Source organism: Vulpes vulpes, chromosome 4, assembly GCF_048418805.1.
Source record: "Vulpes vulpes isolate BD-2025 chromosome 4, VulVul3, whole genome shotgun sequence".
Taxonomy (NCBI): Eukaryota; Metazoa; Chordata; class Mammalia; order Carnivora; family Canidae; genus Vulpes; species Vulpes vulpes.
In genome coordinates, this window is record NC_132783.1 from 18,277,626 (window position 1) to 18,301,922 (window position 24,297).

Consider the following 24,297-nt stretch of genomic DNA (forward strand, 5'->3'; position numbering starts at 1 on the left):
CCTATATTTCTGCCTCTCTCTCTGACTGTGTCTCTCATGAATAAATAAATAAATCTTAAAAAAAAAAAAAATATATATATATATATATATATGGCAATGTATCACATTTTTAATGTCCTGATTTCATCATCCTAAGAATGAATAGATTTGGGTTCAGTTACCATCTGGCTCCAAATATGAGGGACATAATTACCAAATCTAATCAAAGATATTTATCTCGGGGATCCCTGGGTGGCGCAGCGGTTTGGTGCCTGCCTTTGGCCCAGGGCGCGATCCTGGAGACCCGGGATCGAATCCCACGTCAGGCTCCCTGCATGGAGCCTGCTTCTCCCTCTGCCTGTGTCTCTGCCTCTCTCTCTCTCTCTCTCTCTCTCTCTCTATGTGACTATCATGAATAAATAAATAAAATCTTTAAAAAAAAATTTATCTCAACAATAAGAAGGTAGTATTAATAATCTATATGAGACAAATTCATCTGCATTTGTCTCAAAAGCTGCCATTAAATGTTGTATTTATAAATTAACTTATATTAATCCTTCTTAACCTCCATCAGCTCTGTTTTTTATTAAATGGGTTGTAATCTATTACAATCTATGTACTTTGGATTCACACTGAGTAGAGTTTGGACAGTAAGCAGATGTCCTCCTATCAGATGCTCAGAATGAATTACAATAAACACATGTCAAATTGTGACTCAACATGTGAAGAATATATGTGTATATACACACATTTCAGCAAGATAACTATGAATATTTAGATGTATTGAGAACGAGTTACATGAATTGACAATGAGTAAAAAGTGAGGAATAAAAGTTCTTATTTTATGATCTGAGAAACAAGAAAACTATCCGCCTGTTAAAAATTATCCCTCATGTTAATACAGTATTAAAATGATTAACCCAACTTACTTATAACAAAATTATCTTATGATAAATCAGAAAATAACAACATTTACAACAACAAAAACAAAAAACTAGCTTTAATCACAAAGTGAGCTACACAGTTAATGATCATTTAAGGCCAAATAGCACAGGTGATTTTATAGAAAACTAGAAAAAGAGATTTCAAAACAAGAAGAATATATGAGAACTTTCTAGCTGAAATTCAGAACAGCTGATTTGTTAACTTCCTAAAAATGTTTTCTATTTACTCACCAGAGTCTTATCTTCAGTGATAATAAAACAACTTTAAAATTGGTTTAGACAACACTGCCAGATTACAATGTTTCATATTTCTAAATTGTTAAAATGTTAGCAATTCAGAGGCAAATTAAACATCTCTTTTAAAAAAAAGGAAAAGCTCAACAGCAAAAGGTTTATTAGTAATAGTGATAGGAAAATCTAAGGCTGAAAGAACTAGAAAAAAAATTTAAATGTTTTCATTTTTCAATTACCTTTTTTCCCTACAGTTTAGAAAATGAGTAAAAAATGTTCTCATAGTGAACAGTCTGGTGGGGCGGGGGCGGGGGGGAGGAATAAGCAAAGGTGGTAAAAAGGTACAAACTTCCAGCTGTAAGATAATAAGTTCTGGAGATACAATGTACATCATGGTGACTGTAAGTTAATAATACTGTATTATATATTTGAAAGTTGCTAAGAGAATAGATCTTAAAAGTTCCCATCACAAGAAAAAAATGTTATAACTATGTGAGACCAGCTTAAGCAGTTGGAGTCTGAGCAGGGAGGTTGCCTGATGCAGGGTGTCAGAACCCAAGAGGAAGGCGTCAGACTCCAGGCATCAAACTCCAAAGAGATAAATAAGGCTTCCATGCAAAAGGGCAACCTGGAGTAGTGTGTTGATGTGGGAGAAGGATAAGGAGGGTACACACCTAGGAAATAGCCCTTGCAGGGTATGGGGGAGAGGATTAATTAAGTAAATATATTAAGGATATTGAAAGCCTGTTTTCTCACTGTTGGAGGATATAGATAAAGAAAATTAGAATTAATTCTGTGGTGTTTGATAAAAACTTAGAAGTATAGTTTTAAATATAAGTATACAAACAAATATGGCTATAAATGTGTATATGTATGTATGTACATATGCTCATTAAAAGGTCTGAAAGCAGCAACACCACAATTAAAATGAGTAGAAAACTTTGCTTCTAAAAACAATTTTCTATCAAAAGGAAACAGGGCTCCTTGAAGAAATGACTAATTCCACAAGTAGGTCAAGGAAACTCAAGATGAGCCTTGTTTTCCAGAAGGTAAAGAAATAACCTGAACAATGATGGGAACTTGTCAAAAGGACACAGAAATCAGCTTGAAGAAGCTTCCACTGGAAAAATATGGGGCAATTTAAGCATCAAAATAAATAATAGTAATAGATTACAACCCATTTAATAAAAAGAACCTATGAATCTGTATCAATATAATCAATTAAATTTTGATAAGTAACAAGATTCTCCTACCTCAAAATAACTCCCATCAAAATTATTAATGAAGGAGGAACTTTGTGAAATTTAGTTAAGTGATCAGACACCATTAATATTAAGATAAATCTGAATTGTGCACTCCTTAAAATTTTTTTGATTACAGTTGACATACAATGTTACATTCATTTCAGGTATACAACACAGTGCTCAACTTCTCCATGCATTATGCTATGCTCACCACAAATGTAGCTACCATCATAATAGAGGAATACAGTCTCACTTCTAAACGCCTGCCAAAGATGCACAATCTGAACCTAATCTATCTTGATTCTCTCTACTAATAGATTATGACCAATAAGAATTGTTTTATTCACCTTTGTATCCACAATACCTGTGATGGTGCCTTTGAACATAGCCATTGTTTTCAAGTATTACATCATTTTAAATGGTATTTTTATCTAGCACATAAGATAATAACACTGATCTACATGTTTCAACACAAGCTCTCTCAGTATTTCCATAATTCATCTATATTCTCTTCATTTTTCCTGAATCCATTATATTCACTTCAAAACTGTCCACATTAGAACAGAAATTTTGATGGTTATTCTTTTTGCGACGTACAAAGAAAAGCATGAAAATGAGAAATAGTTCAAGCAAAAATAGCACAAACCAGAGACTTAAAGTTCCTAATTTAGCACTACCACTACTACACCATTTTAGGAAATACCTTTCCAAAAAATTACTTTTCAAAATGAATTACCTATAAAATCTTTTCAAATACTACGTTCAATTTTATTTCTGTCTCACTAGCATAAAGAAAATAAAATTATCAAACACCTAATACTTGCATTAACACTTACAGAGATAGAATTCCAAAACTTAACTTGGTCCTTCAAAAATGGAGGCCATTCTATAAATCAGAACAAAAAATATAAATAATATGATAGGAAAATTAGCAAAATATATAGTCAATTTACAGAAGAAGATACTATCACTAGCAATTGGAGACAATCCCCATTTGCCACCCAGTAGTCATATTAAGTGAAAATAAGAAAGACTGCAAACAACTATATTGGCAAAAATATGGGAGAATGGGCATTCATACATAGTTGACAGGCATAAACTATCTTTGGGAAAAATAATTTATCAGATACTATAAAAATGTGTACACTTTAAATTGGACATATCAGTTCTAGGACTCTCTTATAAACACCCAGGCACAAGAAGATGTTTTTCAAGAATAATTACTGCAGCATTATATAAGTACACTGGGAAATTTGAAAAGAGGTCGACTAATAAGAAAATAGTTAAATAAATTATGGTATACTTTCCTGGGAAATAAGATGCATGGAACCTTTCTAAAAGACTGAGATAGTTCTCTATATGGGCTGATACAGGGAAATGTCCAGAATATATGCAATGTTAGCAGGGAAAAAGCAAGTTGAGAAACAAAATGTATAGCATTCCATTTATGTTTAAAAGAAAAAAGGCTATCCATTATATGTTACATGTATATACCCTATATATACACATATATGTATATGTGTGCACAAATATAAAGTATGTGTGTGTACACATTTTTTTAAATTTGCATAAACACTAGCAATTCCATGAGTGGTTACCTATAGAGAGAGCAGTGGCAAAGATTTCAGGGGAAGGAAAAGAATCAGTGAAGCAGAATGTTCACTTTTACTCTCGATACTTAGGTATTGCTTAAATGTTTTACAATTGGCATATAATACTTCCATAATTTTTTTTTAATCTTTTATTTTTTTAATATTATTTTTTTCTTTATGATAGTCACAGAAAGAGAGAGAGAGAGAGAGGCAGAGACCCAGGCAGAGGAAGAAGCAGGCTCCATGCACCGGGAGCCCGACGTGGGATTTGATCCTGGGTCTCCAGGATCGCGCCCTGGGCCAAAGGCAGGCGCTAAACCGCTGCACCACCCAGGGAATCCCAATACTTCCATAATTTAAAAAGAAAAAGGGAGCATGGTGGCTGGAAGACAGGAAATAACAGGTTAGAAAGAGGCTTTTCTTAATCAAGCACATATCTCATGGTCTCTCCTTACAAATAGGTCTCCAAACCCAAAAATAACAACTCTGGCATCTGTCATTCTACCATCATGTCTTTCTTCAGTTCTCACTTGTGTCTTTAAAAAATTAAAATGCAAATACTGAGCAATAACAAATTTCATCATGACATCAGAAAGATCAGTTAACACCTTTGCAAGAATTATTTGATTTGATATACCTTGAGGGTAAGATCGGAAGAGAGAACAGCTGTACTGTTCTGGAAAGGGCCAGGAGAAAAGCTGCATCAAGGAAGGAGGTAAAGAACACTATAAGGAAGAGATTGGGCAAGGGACAAGGAGGAGGCAGTTATTAAAGAAAGACAGCATCAAAAGAGCTCTAAAAACGGAGCACCTGAGTAGCTCAATCAGTTAATGTCTCAATCAATCAATCAATGTCTGACTCTTCATTTTGGCTCAGGTCATGATCTCTGGGTCCTGAGACTGAGCCCCATATTGGGCTCTATGCTCAGCAGAGAGTCTGTTTGTCCCTCAACCTCTTCTCCCCCCAACCCCATTCATAAGCTCCCTCTCTCTGTTTCTCCCAAACACATCATAAAATTTTAAAGTCCCCCCCAAAAAAAGTTGCGGGGGGGGCGCCTGGGTGACTCAGTCAATTAAGCATCCAACTCTTGGTCTCAGCTCAGATCTTGATCTCAGGTTCATGAATTTGAGTTCAAGCCCTGCGTTAAGCCTACTTTAAAAAAAAAAATCCTGCTTCAGATGCATTGTTCTGGATTATATGGATTAAGAACACAGATTCTGTACTAACCTATCTAAATTAGAACTAACAGTTCATGGGACGCCTGGGTGGCTCAGTGCTTTAAGCCTGCCTTCGGCGCAGGGTGTGATCCTGGAGTCCTGGGATCAAGTCCCACATCGGACTCCCTGCATGGAGTCTGCTTCTCCCTCTGCCTGTGTCTCTGAATATCTCTCTCTCTCTCTCTCTCTCTCTCTCTCTCTGTGTGTGTGTGTGTGTGTGTGTGTGTCTCATGAATAAATAAAAAATCTTAAAAAAAAAAAAAAAGAACAGTTCTAACACTGTAGATGAGTGACCAGAGGCAAGTTATTTAACCTCTCTGTGCTCTATTCACTCATCTATAAAACAAGAACACTTCGTATACCTTCCACATCACAGAACTGAATAGTGAGAATTGATTAATTTGTACACGTAAAGCATTGAGAATAGCATCTAGCACGTAGAAATAATACACTGTATAAATTTTTGTAATGGCAACCAATGCATTGGTGTCTTATTCATATAGGCATTCACCTCTACACACAAGATTGCTCATTTTGAACACCTATAACATCTTACTGAGGACTGCTTTTTGACTGCAGAAACACCTCAGCTTATAATTAGGACAAGCTAGAAATGCCAGTTAATGTTAATAATGGCTAGGAAAGTGTTGGATATACACCTACAGCTTCCTTGCTCTTAGTTTGGGGTAACCCTGAGACATATTTTATTTGGTCTCCGAGAGAGTGAGCTCCAATGTCCACAGTGGTAACTGCCAGGATAATATCCTTTATTGACTTCAGTCCCTTTCCTTTCTTACTACTTCCCCATCCTGCTACCACTGTTTCCTGTGATCACTTCCCAAATAAACTATCTGTACTTGAAAGCTTACCCAGCTTTTTCTGAGGAAACCCAAACTAAGGCACTATTTTTTTTTATTTGTTATCGGTCCTATAAATGTGAGGACAGTTTTCTATTACATGAAAAAAGATTCTGTACTTTAAAGAGATCATGAGACACGTGGGTAGCTCAGCGGTTGAGCATCTTGCCCTCAGCTCAGGGTGTGATCCCGGAGTCCCGGGACTGAGTCCCACATTGGGCTCTCTGAGGAGCCTACTTCTCTCCCTCTGCCTATGTCTCTGCCTCTCACTCTCTGTCTCTCATGAATAAAATGTTTTTTAAAAATAAAGAGATCATGAAATCATACAATTTAAAGGACACAGTATTAAATACTTAATATTTTTTAAGTTTGCTTTAATTCAAGGCATATATATGCTGGGTTTTGAAACAGGGTTTGACAGAAAGAAACATTTCCTTCATCTGAACAGGAAGAAAGAGAAAGGAAAGACCCACATATGGGGAGATTTGGAGACAGAAAGATGAGAGAATCTGGTGGCTTCTACATATTCTTGAAAAACTCAAATTCATATTTATCTAAAACTTCTATTTCATTCATTTTTTCTTTGATTTTTTTACTACTCCCGTTTTTTGGTTCTAATCCCATTACTTCTATAGTTTCTACTCCTCTTCTATTTTTCTATTTTTCTTAGTCTTTAATTTGTGTTCATAACAGCTGTCAGAAGAATGGCCCGAGTGGTAAGTGAAAGGAAATATGGATGAGAGGGCCTTCATCACCACAGCTTACCCCAAGTCACCCAACTCCACCCTACCTCAGCAACAATTACTTGATTACCTTAGAAAAGAGGAGTGGGGGAAACTGGATGACCTGTGAACCTGCCCACAGGTTCTCAAGAAAACCTCACTGCACTGGTTAACTTTCTTACAGGGCTACATGACTCCTCTGAGAGAGATATCACCCCATAATTTGACATAGGATTTCAGAAAAAAAAAAAAAAAGGTTTTCCTATAACAGGCTTAAACTGCAATATGTCTATATAATATTACCTATGAAGGACACCTGGGTGGCTCAGTGATTGAGTGTCTGCCTTCGGCTCAGGGCATGATCCTGGGGTTCCAGAATCAAGTCCCACATCGGGCTCCCCACAGGGAGCCTGCTTCTCCCTCTGCCTCTCTTTGTGTCTCTCATGAATAAATAAATAAAATCTTTAAAAAATATTATTACCTACGATGTGAGAAGACTTAGTTATAAAGAGCCAGAGTTTTCTCTGGAACGGTCATAGGAAAGTATATATTTGATTCTGATTTTTTGGAGCAACATACTTAAGACAGTTGCATTATAATGTAGGGTTATTTTTTTGTTTGCCCATTCAATAAATATTTATTGAGCTTAAAGATTCTACAAAACAGCTAAGGACTTGAGTATTAAGTTTAAGATTTGGAATATTCATAATAATCTTTAGTAGGATGTCTGGCAATACAGAAAATGCTAAAGAAAGGCTGTTTTAATCACTATCTGTATCTTCCCAGTTATCATATCATAATTATCACTTCAGAAGTCTGTCCCCCCAACTAGACAGCTGTTCTTAAAGATGAGTTTGCCCTACTCATTTAAGTGGCATACCCAACCAAGTTCCTATATACAGCAGTCTCTCAATACTTGTTTCAGAAATGAATGAAATAAATGTATCATTATAAAAAGTGCATAATTATAAACTATTGCCAAAAATGAGTATTCACAATGTATCTAGGGCCAAAGAGATTCCTAAATGATCTTTCCAGTCTCAAGAAAACCTGGTTTTTATTTGCTTGAGTTTAAGAAAAGGATATTCAACTTTTTAATAACCCAATTTCAAATACAACAAAAATGTGAAAAAAGTTTAATCATTCTCAAATATCTCATACAACAATGAAGTCACAAATCTTTGGATAATATGTGTTCACATATCTTCAGATCATTCTATTAAAGTTATTTGGAATTAATTACAGTTCTTTTCTATAAAAGAAATTACATGGGTTTTAAGAGATGGAAAATCAACTTTACAGTTTCCCTTGGAACTTCATCAACAACGATATTCTCTTCATCATCAGGTAAAATTAACCATCTATTAGAACATAGCCATACTCTATACTAGAAATTCTGTGAGTTATGCACCTTACACATTTTTACGTTATCTGCGCTTGGGCCCAATTTTACTAATCTACATTAAGTGTTTCAGAATATATAATTATGTTTTTCAGCTGTTTGGTTTCTGCTTATATGTAACAAAGTTGCCAATTTCAAAGTCATTTACATCCTCCTTGCAGTTAAGAAGCCATGTAATTGACCCAAATGTCTCAGTAAATAAAAACACTAAACAGACTGCTCATCTCTACTATGGCATATTGACATCCCCAAACAAAAGCAAAACATAAACCAGATCACAACATTTTTATTCAAAGTAAGTTTCAAGAATGATTAGAACATTTGAGCTACTCATTTAGAACAATGACCACTCGCCAATCTAAAGGTAAGTGGCCTAAAACAAATGACTTTGTGATGTTCCTTCCAACTCCATGATGCTACACCAGTAAGTACAGAAAATATAGACATACCTACTATAATGAAACATCTCACTTAAAATAAGTATATAGTGATTTGAAAAGCCCCCCTGCCTAAAATATTTTACTCATCAGGATACAAAGGCCTAAAATTTTACCACCCATTTCTTTAAATAGAGTATTAACCAATATTCTCTCTTAAAATGCAAACTAAAGTACCTCAGTAATAGCTACCATTAATTATTACCATGTATTAATAGTGTAAATTAATTTACCGGATGACTTTTCTCACTGACAAGCAGGATCCAGGGATATCATGAAAGGCCCAAGATTCCCAAGGTGGGAGAAATCTTAAAAAGGAGATGGTGGGCAACAAAAGCAAACTTAATTTCCTTAACAATTTTGGCCAGGGCAGTAGCTTTGTACACACCAAGCAAAAATATATAACGTCCTATTCTATTAATTTAAACAAACAAGACAGACAATTATCCTCTTAAGTCAGACCAGGTATATAATCCTCTCTACCTAGAAAGACTTATTCCAGATCCCTTTCAGTCTCAGGATTCTATGTGCAACAAACACAATTCACTAACTCTAAAACCCAACAGAATTAAGTGATAAAATAACATTCCATCAGAAATTACAGAAATCATCTAGTATCCTGGAACTAGACTAGGATTTAAAGCCAGATTTGAAATGGAAAGCTCGGTCCATCCCTTTAATTCCTTCCTTAGCCAGGATATAGCTTGAGCAAGTTACTGCACCTCAGAGCCTGTTTCCACATGGCCATGTCTTCCTTGAAGAGATGCTGAAAGCATTAAAAACACAAAGCAAACATAAAACTCACACTACAGTGCTTGACAAGAAACATTACAACAATGGTAGCTAAGCTATTATTAATGTTCTTAAAAAAAAATCCAACTCAACAAAAAAAGGTGAAAGCTAAGAAAAATAAAATGCATACCAGTAAACAATGACTAAAATGTATTTCTTTCTTCATAATATATGAGAAAAATATATATTTAATAACAGAACTTTAAAACCAAAAAAAAATTAATTGGCATAAATAACAATCAAGAAAGTATTAAGTTAATATAAATAACATAGTTCTACAAATACCAGTGAACACGATTCTTAGAAGCAGATCAAATATCAAAATACACTAGTCACCAGGCAACCATTGCTAAAGAAATATTCAGACATGGTGAGTGACAATTCAAACACTATAAATTAGCAAATTAAACATGCTTTTTAACATCATAAGCTACACTACAATAATGGTTCTTTATATTATAAGCGGAAGAATTTTTAACATCTAAGAAATCATATCATTCAACAATAATGTTGCACTTTTGGGAACCTGATTTCTATAGCCATAATTTTATGCTGGTTTACCTAAATACTTACTAAAAGCAAAAACAAAACAAATATTTTAAAAATCTATAGAAAACATATCTATCAAAAGGGTAAAAAGAACTGACTTCAACTTCTCCAAATCTAGAAGAAACCATGATTTTTAAATACAGCCCGCTTTAAATAGTCCACTAGAACTAATTACTACCTTCAACATATTCCTTGATATGGTCAGTAATACAAAGAGATGAACAGTAACTACTAAGTGAAAGGTTTAATCCTCCCACTTCTACAACCCATATACTGGTTGTGGGGTTCTGTCTTCCCTTATTGTACTAACTAGTGAACACACTCTGTAAGTTTCCTTTAATTCTTTTATTTTTTTTTTCCTTTAATTCTTTTAATTAAGAATTCAATATATCATTTTCATTAAAAATAAACCAGAAGCCATAACACTAAAAAGCACCAGTAAAGTAAAATTCTATAGGATTTTAGTAATAAAACTATTTCCTTTTGCCTATCTGGCCCTTAAGCTTCTCTTTTATCTTCTACCTTATGTCACTTCTGTCAGAAAACTCTACCAAATACATATTCAAACTACTGGCCCAACAAAATAGGGTCTTTGGGTGTGGGAAGAAGGAAAAAGAAACTGGCCACACTCTCATCATACTTACCAACACTCTCATCATATCAAGTTCAAAGAAAATGTTGTTTAACAGTGTATTGCTACCCAAAAAAACCACAATAGCCAATTCTGTGAGCTAAGAATGTTGCTACAACTGAAATTGGAACTTTCATTTAAGTAAAACAACAACCAAAAAAGGCTACTTCAGGGAGTTTTATGAGGATATGACTATATAATACCACTGGTGATATCAGACACAGCATTTTAAATGAGTATGGATAGAAAAAAATGGATAATACCACTGGTGATAGACACAGCATTTTAAATGAGTACGGATAGAAAAAAATGGATATGAATGGAAATATACTTTACATATACATAAAATGTGACAAAGTACAATAAGATCAGTAATCTAAAGTTTAAACTTTAAACATTTTGGTCAATGTTCTCCTCTCTTTGAAATGTTCATTCCATGGTATTAATTCACCATTAAAATGATAAAAATACAGCTACCATAACAATGGCTATAACATTTATTCAATGCTTACTGTGTGTCCTAGGCACTGTTCTAAACATGTTATATGTATTTAATCATCTAATTGTCATAAATAACTGTTCATTTACAATTCCCCACTTTACAGATGAGAAAAATATGGCATTGAGAAGCTAAACACAAACATAATTAAGATATGACCTCAGTAATTATCTCTTCATTCTCAGTTTCTTTATATGAAAAATGAATTCCTTCCTCCAGCTCTACATTTAGAAGTTACTATGAATGCTACCAAAATTAATATTTTGCTATAAAAAACATATTTTTCCCACTATGGCATTTCTTCTCCTGAAAGGATCCTCCATTAAATCAGAGGTCAACACTTTTTTAAATAACCCTAAGTGGTAACACATCAAGTTATAGAGACTGATTAGCAACACAGAAGGCCAAATTATAAAGTGAGCCAAATCTGACTTAACCACCTCCCCACTTTTCTAGAACCTCTCTCTCAACTGGTCATAAAGGCTATATTTCTGTACTTTGAAAAAGCTTATTTGACCCTAAAGAACTTGACAATTGCTAAAAGACATATGGTAGTTTTTAAATATCCAAAAATTCTTTAATATTCCTCCCTTCAAGAGGCGAAACTTAATTAATTCCCCCTTTGAAGTGTGGGCTGGACTTAGTGATACAGTTCTAAAAGAACATGACAGAAGCAATGGTGTGTAAGTCAAAAATGGCACCACATCTTCCTCTTTGCTCTCTTGGATCATCTATTCCAGGGGAAATCAGCTGCCTTGTTAGGACACTTGAAAGGCCTGGAGAGGTTCACATGCTGAGGATTGGAGGCCTCCAGCCAATAGCCATGTGAGTGAACCATGATGGAAGCAAATCCTTTAGCCACAGCTGAGACAACTGAAGTCCCAGCCAAGATTTTGGCTGCAACCTCCTGAGAGACCCTAAGACCAGAGGGAACCAGTTTTTAGACATGCTCAAATTCAGACCCACAGAGACTGAGATACTAAATATTTTAGTCTGCTTTTTTCCCCAAACCCCATGCTCTGAAGAGCATTTATAAATCCCAGTCTTAAACCTTGCACACCTAGTATGGCTGTTAAGATATACATCTGTTTCTTAGCTCATATCAGCTTGGGTTCTATACACACACATATACATATATATACATATATACCTGATGGCAGATTTTTCACAAATACTCCATCTACTGTAAATATTGGTTCCTCTGAGTTTTAGAAACTTAGTGCAATGTATTAAAATCAATCACTAGATTCAGGTATAATGTGTTACTCGGCAATAGATAACTAATACAAAATATGATAAAACTAATTTTGCAAGATAACTGCAAGTTATCTCTACCCTAATGGTTCATACTTGTCATGTTAAGCTAAACTACTGTACTCTACTCTCCTCCAACTTACCAAAAGCTGACGAATCAGTAATAACACACCAAGAAGATTACCAATTATATGAGTGAATCATTTCCTCTCTCTACTCTAACTGGAAGTCTTCTGAATGGACTCTGGAGCAACCTCTACCCTGCCTCCTATAAAAGAAGATCTGTGTCTATAACCATCACCACCTCCTTACCTCCTATCTTAGTAGAAGTCTATCTAAAGTTCCCTTGACCTGAATCCTAATATTCCATCCCTTCCAGCTTAGTCGGTGATTAATTATTTTCCCTCATTCTTCTGTCCTCAAATTTTATTTCTGATGGTTTTTTTTATCCTCAGCAAATAAAGATTATAAGTCATATTATCTATACCTCTAGAAAACAAAAAACTCTCTCTCAAACTCCTATCTCTAGCTATCCTCTATCTATTCCACTTGAAACCAAACTTTCTGAAAGAGTAAATGACATCAGCTATGTCAATTTTCTTATCTCTTACCCAGTGTGAACTGGCTCCACATATATAATTGCTCTTGCTCCGGTCAACAACTTCTTGACATGTTCAGTGGATACTTTTCCTGTCTTCATTTTATTTAATGTCTCAAAGATACTTAATTGTTCCCTTTCTCCAAACTCAGTACTCCCACTAACTTTTGTAATTCTCCTGCTTCCTTATCTACTTATTCATCTCCTTTTTTTTTCATTCATCTCCTTTGAGGTGTGTTTTCCTTCCATCTGATTTATTAGTGTTCCCCATCCTCATTTCTCTTCTTTTACTTTACATTATTTTTTCCTGAGTAATCTCACCCAGTCCCATTGCTTTTAACCAACACCTATAATACGAAACTAAATTTTATGTTTCCAGTTGGATATTCTTAACTAAGATCCATATATACAACTTCCTAATGACATTTCTTGGAAGTCACAGATGCCTCATAACTATAGCCCCAAACTGGTCTTCTCCAACCAGGTTTCCAAATCTATTGTTCTTCCTATACTGCCATAGTAATTGGCCCCACTCGGTTTCCCAAGCCAGATATCATAAAATTCAGTTATCTTTCAAATATTTATTGAACATTAATTATGTGCTTGAACATGACAGTAACTAGAAATTATCCTGACTCTACTCTCCCTCAAGCCTACCAAGTTCTACCCCGTACATGTCCTTTGCCTCTCTCTAATCCATTTCCATCCTTAATTCCAATTTGCATCACTATACTTCTGGTTCTCATTTGCCACCTGGATTATTAAAATAACCTCTAAATGATCACCAACCACTCTGCCAAGTTCATCACTCTCTCAATTCATCCCCAGACTGTTGCTTGACCATGTCACTTCTATATGTTATTTACAAATTGCCTGCAATTTTCTCAAATGAGTTAATTTTCTTAATCTTTCATGAAATTTTTCAAATTCTATCACAATCTTTAACATGAAAAGAGTATGCTAAAATGAAGACTATAAGAATCCTATTTTCCCACGGTACCTTAAAGTACCTTCATTTATGAACTAAAGTTATGAAAGATTTATTATAAATACAAAATTTACCATATGGGTAGTGTTTTCCAAGTCTTTTACATAAACCAAAAATATATTTGCATCTGAAACTCAAAAAAATGTATGGTATTTCACAAAAATATTACCTTGAAAAAATACTCTAGACTTTCCAGGGCCATGATGACTACTACCCTAATACTTAAAAAAACTGAAATAGTGCCTGAAATAAGGTATATGATACTCAATAAATATTAGTGAAATGAATTATTTCCTCATCATGTTTAACCATGTCTTCTATGATTTTCCATAGAACTGATAATAAAAAATATACTTGAGTTCAATCATACCCAGTTTTTTGTAAAGAACAAACCAAACTAATTTTCTTCACTTCTTTGAAAACTCTTTATTTATATGGACAGATAAATGAACAAGCAAAAGAGGGGGAAAAAATGTTGATACTTGATCAAGAATCAAGCCAAAGATTCCCTGGGCTTTCTCCTGCCAATACACAAACTATGCACTTGACTTGTCAGTCAGATACCAACAATTCAAAAGTCATATAAAAGAAATGGCGGTCATATTATACATCCTCCCAACCTCTACTCCTTGACCAATTAAGGAGATTAAAACACAACAGAAGCAGAAAAAGATTTCCTTTATCTCAGCTTTAAATGGAAATCAGATTTTTTTTTAATTTAGCCAAAATATTTACCCAAATTTTTTTCAGAGTCTGTGATGTCGTTTTTCTTCTTCCTTATCTTCAGAAGGTCTACCTGCAGTGTTTCATCTTAACCTGAAAAGAACAACATTTTATCCAATTATACAAGATAGTCTGGCTTAACCACATTTCACCATTTCAGATTACTGGATTATATGTGTGTGAACGCACACACATGTAAAGTTTTTAATATTACTCCAAAATTGCATTTCCTTCTTTAAAATTTCCAAACAAGAAATACTTCTAAATCTAGAATAAGACCACAGTTTCCAAACTACAGCATTCTAAATGTTTCAAAAACCACTATATCCATGGAAAGAGCATGACTGGATAGTCAGAGAGTTGTAGAGGTCAAATCCTACCTTTAAAACATACTCAAGGGGCACCTGGGTGGCTCAGTCCATTAAGCATCTGACTCCGGGGCAGCCCCGGTGGCTCAGCTGTTTAGCGCAGCCTTCAGCCCAGGGTGTGATTCTGGAGTCCCGGGATCGAGTGGAAGAGCCTGCTTCTCCCTCTGCTTCTCTCTCTCTCTCTCCCCCTCTCTAATAAATAAAATCAATTAAAAAAAAAAAAAAAAAAGCATCTCTGTTTGGGATCAGGTCATGATCTCATTATCATGAGATCAGGACCCCTGTCAGACTCTGCACTCAGAATCTGCTTGAGATTTTCTCTCTTCCTCTGCCCCACACCCTGGGCGCGCTCCCTTGTGTGCTCTCAATCAATCAACAAACAAATAAATAAATCTGTAAAAAATATATATGTATACTCAGGGATCGGGGATCCCTGGGTGGCTCAGCGGTTCAGCACCTGCCTTCAGCCCAGGGCATGATCCTGGAGTCCTGGGATCCAGTCCCACATCGGGCTCCCTGCAAGGAGCCTGCTTCTCCCTCTGCCTGTATCTCTGCTTCTCTCTCTCTCTCTCTCTCTCTCTCATAAATAAATAAATAAAATCTTTAAAAAAAATACTTAAACTGTGACCTTAAAAAAGTTGTTCTCTCAGACTGTTGGGTCTTTGCTGGCAAGAATCATGCCTCACGGGGGATCCCTGGGTGGCTCAGTGGTTTAGCGCCTGCCTTTGGCCCAGAGCGCAATCCTGAAGTCCCAGAATCGAGTCCCGGGATCGAGTCCCGCGTCGGGCTCCCTGCATGAGCCTGCTTCTCCCTCCTCCTGTGTCTCTGCCTCCCTCTCTCTTTCTCTATCATAAATAAATAAATCTTTAAAAAAAAAATCATGTCTCAGTTTCCTTCCTATTCCAAGCACATAGCACACTTTTCATCAAATGGAAATCACCTTGCAAACTCTTAAGATACTTGGGAGATGATAAGGCATACTGATTAAGGGACTGTAAACTGGAGTCCGATTATCTGGTTTAAACTTTTTTTTTTTTTTTTAATTTATGATAGAGAGAGAGAGAGAGGCAGAGACATAGGGAAGGAGAAGCAGGCTCCATGCACCGGGAGCCCGACGTGGGATTCGATCCCGGGTCTCCAGGATCGCGCCCTGGGTCAAAGGCAGGCGCCAAACCGCTGCGCCACCCAGGGACCCCCCGATTATCTGGTTTAAATCACATCTCCTGACTTTCAACAAGTTGATTTTTAGGGCTGTATGAAATGATAATAAAAGACCTTATATGACAGGATTGTTATGATGATTAAATAACACGCCTATGAAATATGTACCACTCAACAATTCTGTTTAAGATAAATATTCTGGTTAATTCACCTAATTTTATATTTAATGTTTATGGTTAACTTAGAATAAATCCGCTTCAAGGCCATGCAAAGAGTGAAAGCAGCAACATGAAACCAGTTGAAACTTACACGCTTGTACAATTAAAAGGCTATTTCCTTAGGGCGGAAATTTACCAGAACTCTTTCCATTTAACAAGCGTCCCGGGATCCCTGGGTGGCTCAGCCGTTTAGCACCTGCCTTTGGCCCAGGGCGCGATCCTGGAGTCCCAGGATCAAGTCCCACATCAGGCTCCCTGCATGAAGCCTGCTTCTCCCTCTGCCTGTGTCTCTGCCTCTTTCTCCCCCTATGTCTATCATGAATAAATAAATAAAATCTTGAAAGAAAGAAAGAAAGAAAAGAAAGAAAAGAAAGAAAGAAAGAAAGAAAGAAAGAAAGAAAGAAAGAAAGAAAGAAAGAAAGAAAAGAAAGAAAGAAAAACAAACGTCCCTAACTTTCCAATGTCAAAACTAAGGCCAATGGGATGGGGAGTTAGGTGTGGGAGAGTGGGTGGGAGCCAAAACTCTGCAGACGGAAAACCAACTTCCCTTCACCTTCCTCTGACCAAAAGATAATGTTTCCGATGAAATGTACTCTTCCATAGCGCAGACTCGGCCAGCACCAATTCGGAATACAAAACACTCCACGCCTGGATTGGAAAGGGGGTTCAAAGGCTTCACTGCCCTCGGTCAATAGGCCCTACGTTATCGGGGGCGCGGCAGCTCAGAGCTGCTGGCAAGGCTAAGCCAGAGCCTGCAGGTGCACTGTCCTTCCCGCCCGCCGAGTCCACGCACCAGCCGCGGGCGCCGCCCACCCGCCTTAATCGCCGTCCACAGAGGCCGCTCCTGCGTCCGCGCCCCCAACAATCTAACCGCGACGGCCCTTCCAGGCCTGCCCACTGACCTCCGACACCAGGTCGACAGGTCCCGGGGCCGTACAAGAAACTGAGAAATGAGTCGACACCGCAACACACAGCAGCGATGACGCCAAGCCCCCGAGACTCCGACCCGGCTGAATTCCAGAGATGATGGGAATCCTCTCACCCCGGCCCTGCCCAGGCCGACCCCGTCCCCTCACCTGGGCGAGCGCCGGGGCAGCCTGGAACCGCTCCGGCCTCTCTCCGAGGGACCCCACACGCCTCGGGCAGAGGCAGCAGCGCCGAGCCGGACCCGGGCCGCGAAACTCTGCCCGCGTCACACCCTCCAAGCCCTCCACCCCGGCCGGCAGCCACAGGTGCGGCCCAGGGCCCGGGCCACTGACACGGAGGGGCGGAGAGGGATGGGAGGGGTCCCAGCTGGGGCCAGGCGTCACTGCGGCTGCGCCAACTGGTAGCGTCTTGCGTCATGACGCCGGTACGCCAGCCTGGCCCCGCCCAGGAGTCTGCGGCGCCCGCCCCGCCCCCCGGCCCCTCCCCGCCGGTCCCGGGGCTGAGCGTGGAGTCTGGGCGGTGGGGCGGAGGTCAGGGGCGGGGTCGCGCGGAGCCGGTGTCCACGCCGGGCCTTTCCGACCCCGGAGCCGCGGGGACGCGGCGACCCGCAGAGCGCGAAGCGAGAGGAGAAGCTGACCGGTGCTAGGAAGCGAGATGAACCCTCTCGGAATGGAGGGCAGTGCTCTTCTGACCTTATCAATCCCGGGAGTTTGATTGTCCGGAATGAAAGTACGTTGAATCGACTGATTGTAGGACCGTGCTGATGAAAAGCGGTTTGATGCTCGCCATTTTTATTTTTTTTAATTTTTTTTAAATTTTTATTTATTATTTATGAGAGAGAGAGAGAGAGAGAGAGAGGCAGAGACACAGGCAGAGGGAGAAGCAGGCTCCAAGCACCGGGAGCCCGATGTGGGATTCGATCCCGGGTCTCCAGGATCGCGCCCTGGGCCAAAGGCAGGCGCCAAACCGCTGCGCCACCCAGGGATCCCGATGCTCGCCATTTTTAAAGACCAAGACCCTCCATGTTATTAACCAAGGCAAAAGACTCTCTGGAGTTCGAGAATTCTCTCGGGTATATTGCGCACCTCTGGTGCACGTGGTGCACGAATCGTAGAGGAAAGCAGAAAGCAGCCTTAGGTCGGTGGAGGCTTTGTGATTGCTTGAGACAGATGTGGAATATGCCCGTACGGCCCCTAGAAATGCACCCGGAGAGGCGCCAGCAGTGGCAAGGGGTGGTTCTGAGCACGGTACGTTTATTGATTCGTTGACTCCTCCCCAAACCCTGCGAGGTGAGTGCTACGTCCCTTCTGTTCCCATTTCCCATTAAAAACTAAGGTACGCAGAGGTTAAATAACTCGGAAGGGTGGGATTGAAACCCCAAGCAGGGTGCCTCCAAAGGTCGTGCTCTTAAGCATTACTGGATAGTGTAGCCTGCCTCGAGTTCTAAATGGCCAGAACTCTAGTTGGGGGCAGCCCGGGTGGCTCAGAGGTTTAGCGCCGCCTGCGGCCCAGGGCGTGACCCTAGAGACCTGGGATCGATCGAGTCCCGCGTCGGGCTCCGTGCTTGGGGCCTGCTTCTCCCTCTGCCTGAGTCTCTGCCTCTCTCTCTCTCTCTCTCTCTCTCTCTCTCATGAATAAATAAAATCTTTAAAATAAAATAGGACTCTACGTCTGACTTCCTGAGTTGAACCTACCATATCTCCCGACTTTTTCAAGTGGGAATTTTACTCTTACCCTAAAAGCAATTGATGTGATATCAAAGGTAAAATAAAGCCAGAAAAGGTTAAACATATGACATACCATATTAACCCTTATTGCATATGAAGAAATAGAGGCCCTGGCCGAAGTGTTATGAAAGGACTGGATAAAAGCAACAAAACAAAACAAAACATACACCTATCTTAAATCCTTTCCCTTCTACCAGGACACTCCTATCACCCTCATTTGAATTACCTCTTTAGAGTTTATTTCCTCACTTCTGCAAGAAATCAATTTCAATGGTCTTTTTCAAAATCTGGAAGAATCGCAGTCTTTCTCCGTCTTTGTTCCTTAGTAGGGCACCAGGACCCCACATGAATTCAAGTTTGCCACAGCCAAGCTGCCAACTTGGAAACTGTCCCAGTACAAATACTCCAGAAATCTAGAAATTACCTCAACCCCGGGTCTCCAGGATCACACCGGGGGCTGAAGGCGGCACTAAACCGCTGAGCCACCCGGGCTCCCCGAATTTAACCAAATTTAGCTGTTTTCTATTTACATTGATATTTTCACCATGAAAATGTTTTACAGTAGAATAAAATGAAATATCCTTTAAAAAACTAAACGTATACTAAGAAAATTTTTAAGAATTAAAAGGCACCAGCTAATGCCTAATGTGGATTAGTTCATTTAACTTGAGCAGGCCCATAATGTAAATACCAGTTGTGGTTGAGGAAGTTTAGAAAAATTGAATAACTTGCTCAAGGTCACACAAGTTAGAAAATGGAACCAGAACTTGAACTCAAGTGAGTCTAACTCCAACACCTATTATCTTTCACTACTCCATACTAGATCCAAGTTAAAAAAAAAAAAAAAATTCTCAAATTGCAGAACTACAACACATAAAAAAAGTAAAACCACAACTACTTTACAGATAACTTGAAAACAATGTTAAAATAGCATACTATCTGTATTTTAATGCATAAGGGAATTTACTGCCACCAAATTCAATGTTAAAGTTTTTTGAATGCTTAACTCAGGTTTTTATTTCTCTATCACCTAATAAATTCTTAAAACCTCAATATCTTTATGTATAAACCTGAGTGTTCCTCAAGTTACTATATACTTTTTATAACACCAGGATACCAAGTTTAAAGTCCATTCTCATACCAAATCATCATCATCATCATCAGTAATATTAGTAAGTAAGCCCATACAAACAACAAAAAAATCAATAGATTTCTATATTATTTCACAATATACCTGCCAAATGAAATTATTTTTCTTTTCACTTTCCACTAGCCAATGCAGGCCATAATTCAAACTTCTGTCATGCCATAAATATCATGGCATGTGTATAGGAAAATCACAATTATCCACTTTAAAGCTGATAAAAAGTGAGAACTGAATATGCATTTTGTACATCTTTTGATATACTAGAAAAACCTAGTTTTCTAATAATGATTTTGAACTTTGAAAATAATATATGTCCTACAAACCAACAGTAAAACCACCAACCATGAGCTAAAGATATGAACAGACAGCTCACACAAAAAGAAATACAAATGGGCCTAAAGTAGGACAAAAGATGTTCTTAATTCTCATAAAAAGAGAAAGGCCAGTTAAAGCTGCAGTTGAGCTAACCATTGCTTTTCTTTTCAAAGGACAAAGCTCAAAAAATTTGATAACTCAGTATTAGAAAAGGCTTGGGGAGACAGCCCCCCACTTTTCTGGTGGGCATATGAATTGATTTAGCTTTAAAGGAGAGTAATACAGTAATATCATTTTATAGCTGTCAATGCTCCTATGTTTTGACCCAGCAATTCCACTTCTAGAAATGAATCATACAGATATCTTTACATGTGACTAAAATGTACAAGCTATCCATTGCTACATTGTTCATAAAAATAAAAGAATGTTAACAATCCAATAATGTTCATTTCAAAAGACTAGTTTAAAAATTATGGGACACCCATAGAGCTACAAAAAAAAAAAATGTGGTAGCTATAAAAACACTGATAGAAGATAATCTACAATGTGTATTATAAAAAAGGTGAAGAGCAAAAAATACACATGTACCTGTGAAAAATAATAACAGGCCCAAACCTACAAATTTGGCTTTATAAACACACTGCTCAAAAGACTTAACTGAACAGAAATTAAAATTTCTAGTCAACGGCACATAGTATAAAAACAACATTTATATGCGTGTATATATAATATCACTTTTAGGCATAGGTTATATATGAAAAAATGATGAAGAAAAACTGATATAGACTATCATTGGAAAGGGAAATTAACTAGATATCCTGGCCCAGGATAAGTTTGTAGAAAGATTTCTTTTTTACTGGATATATTGTTTTATAATATCTGAATTTTGTAATGAGTGCATATGTTACCTAGAGTAAAATAAAATATTTCAATGAAATACGACTCTTTTCTTTGGCTCTCCTATGAATTTTTGCTTTCTTCCTTCAAACCCAAGATGAATTTACACTTTATATATTAGTTTGCTAAGGCTGCCATAACAAAATATCACAGAGTGGATGGCTTAACCAACAGAAATTCACCTTCCAATAATTCTGGAGACTGGAAGTCCAAGATCAAGGTGTCAGCAAGTTGAGATCTTCAGAGACCTCTCTCTTCCCTTGGCTTATAGATAGATGCCTTCTTACTGTGTCCTCACATTGTCCTTTCTCTGTGCAAGCATAACCCTTTCGGCTCTCAGAGTGTCAGGGACACCAGTCACATTATATCAGGGTCCAGCCCCATAGCCTCATTTTAACTTAATCACCTCTGTAAAGTGCATATCTCCAAATATATTCACATTCTGAGGTACTGCGGGGTTGTGGGGGAGGTTAGGGCTTCAATACATGAATTTTGAGGGGACATAATTCAGTCCATAACATTTGACAAACATGATCTTTTCCTAGAACTAGTCTCTTTTTCATTCTTCTACAGTTCTTTGAAATATACATTCCACATACCTTACTTTAAAACTCTTGCTGGGTCATCTGGGTGGTTCAGTCCGTTAAGTGTCCGCCTTCAGTTCAGGTCATGATCTCCGGGTCCTGGGATCCAGCCCCACATCAGACTCCCTGCTGAGCGAGGCATCAGCTTGTCCCTCTGCCTCTGCCCCGCCCTGCTTCCCCCTCCCCCAGTTCATGCTGTCTCTCTCTTTCAAATAAGTAAATAAATAAAGTATTTAAGAAAAAAAAACTGCTTTTATTTTATATTTTATCATCTTTTCATTTATTCTTCTAATTTTTAATTATAAAATTTAAAATTTTTTGTAAATTATCGTTTGATCTGGTGTGCGTTCCAGAAAAGACTGAAAGGTGGAGATTCTTTCCTTCATCCCCTACTATTGGTCAATCCCTCTCTTGGCATGTGTGCTGCTAGCCTAAGTGACAAAATCTTTTCTTTCTAATAAACTCTCTTTATTGCCTTTGTAGCTACAGTCTTTCTGCAATTCACTAATCATCTATCACTATATCTTTGTTCATCAGCTCACAATGTGAAAAAATTATTTCAAAGTCTTCTTTATTTTGATTTTTCATGTCTCTATTTTTCTTCTTAAGTCAAATATTTAATATCTATATGTCAGACACTGGACTAAGCCCTAGATATGCATACATAAGCAAGGTGGACATGGCCTCTGCCCTTGAGAAGCTTATAGTCAGTAGTAAAGTTAGAGAATAAGCCAAAAGCTAAATTCTATCACTGTACTCTAATATTTCCTGGTTATATTTTTCTTCCTCTAACACATACTAAGGTTCAAATTCTATTGATTTTTATGTGATAGAAAACTGACATACGTTGGTACGTTGGCCTAAGTAAAGATTATGTACTGGGCCTCATAAGCTTTAGACACCAGAAGTAGATCGACTTCAGGTTAGGCATGAAGTTCCAAACCATATATATCTCCAGGCCAGTCTGACTCTATATCTCAGAGGCCATTCACTATGTTAGCTTCAATCTCATGTTCCCATTGTAGCAAGACAATAGCAGAGGTCCTAGCCCTATACCCTTCCCATTGTTTGATCCAGCAAGAAAGAGCAAGAATCTTTTCTGCAGAAATCTTGGCCAGAATCTCCTTGTGTCTCATTCACTGTTCTTGGGTCCCATGCTTACTTCTAAAGGCAATGGGGACTGGGGTAGTGTTGACCAGCCTTGGTCATATACTCCAGCCCAGAATCAGAGCTACTACCAACTTCAAGCTACCATTACTTGATCAATAAAGATGTATCACAAAACACAGTGAGAAGATCACCAACTATGAATGAGGAAGCAGATCCTCAACAGACACTTTATCTGCCAGTCTAGATCTTGGACTTGTCAGTCTCCAGAACTGTGAGAAATAAATGTTTGTTGTATAAGCCACTTCCAATCCACACAAAAAGACTTTTCACAATGTTCACGATGTTTTCCATTTTTTCTGTTTCTAAATATCTTTTTACCCTACTACTAGATTGTGAATTTCCTCAGGAAATGTCTTCCATAGTTTTATATTCAGGCCAGCATTGTATCTGGCATAAGGTAAAAACATTCGATAAATGGTTGTTAAATAAATGAAGGAAGGAATAAAGATAACAGAAATCTATGTAAAAACCAATATGTCAAAGAATGTTTAAAAATCAGTAAATATCATTCCCCTCATTTGAATGTGAAATACACACCCATTATATCAGAATTTCTATCTTACTGAAAAATAGTTTAAAAATAAAGGTACCATTATCTAGTGTTCCTGGTTGTTGATATTTCTCAATTTGAAATAAGATGCAATGATCCAAAAGCTATCATGTTTGAAGGACCATACATTTTTTACTAACACTACATATTCAAATTTGCTGAGTGATATCATCATCATAGTTGTTATAGTTAATTCATATTGAGCACTTAGCATGTCCCAATATATCTTTCTTAAGCATCTTATACATATTAATTCGTTTGTTCCTCAGAAAAAAAATATATATGGAAATCTACAATCAGGATACAATAGAGATGAAAGCAGATGTCTTTCAAACAAACATGCGACTAAGAGCCAATGTTTCCTTTTAATGCATATTAATTTGTTTGGTCCAAATTAAATCTTTCCAAATCTAAAAAAGTGTAATATAAAAAGCAATACAAAACTAACACCTAAATATGCCTTGCTATTTAGCTATTGAAAATTGGCTGAGTCAAGGAGTTTTCATATGAAGCCTTAAGTAGAAAATGTTGTAGTGATACGGTCAAATTTATTAAGAAATCCAAAGTGCTGACA

General features: G+C 37.6%; 1 protein-coding gene across 16 annotated transcripts in view; it reads right to left on the reverse strand.

Moving 5' to 3' along the window:
- BLTP1 (bridge-like lipid transfer protein family member 1) overlaps window positions 1–17,769 on the reverse strand; it is a 213,236-nt gene extending 195,467 nt beyond the window's left edge. For all 16 annotated transcript variants that reach the window (XM_072755305.1, XM_072755320.1, XM_072755318.1 and 13 more), the window contains exons 1-2: window positions 17,483–17,769; window positions 14,672–14,752 (exon numbers count right to left, since the gene is read on the reverse strand). The gene's annotated coding sequence lies outside the window, so the exon portion shown is untranslated. The remainder of the gene's footprint in view (window positions 1–14,671; window positions 14,753–17,482) is intronic.
- Between the last annotated feature and the right edge of the window lie 6,528 nt (window positions 17,770–24,297).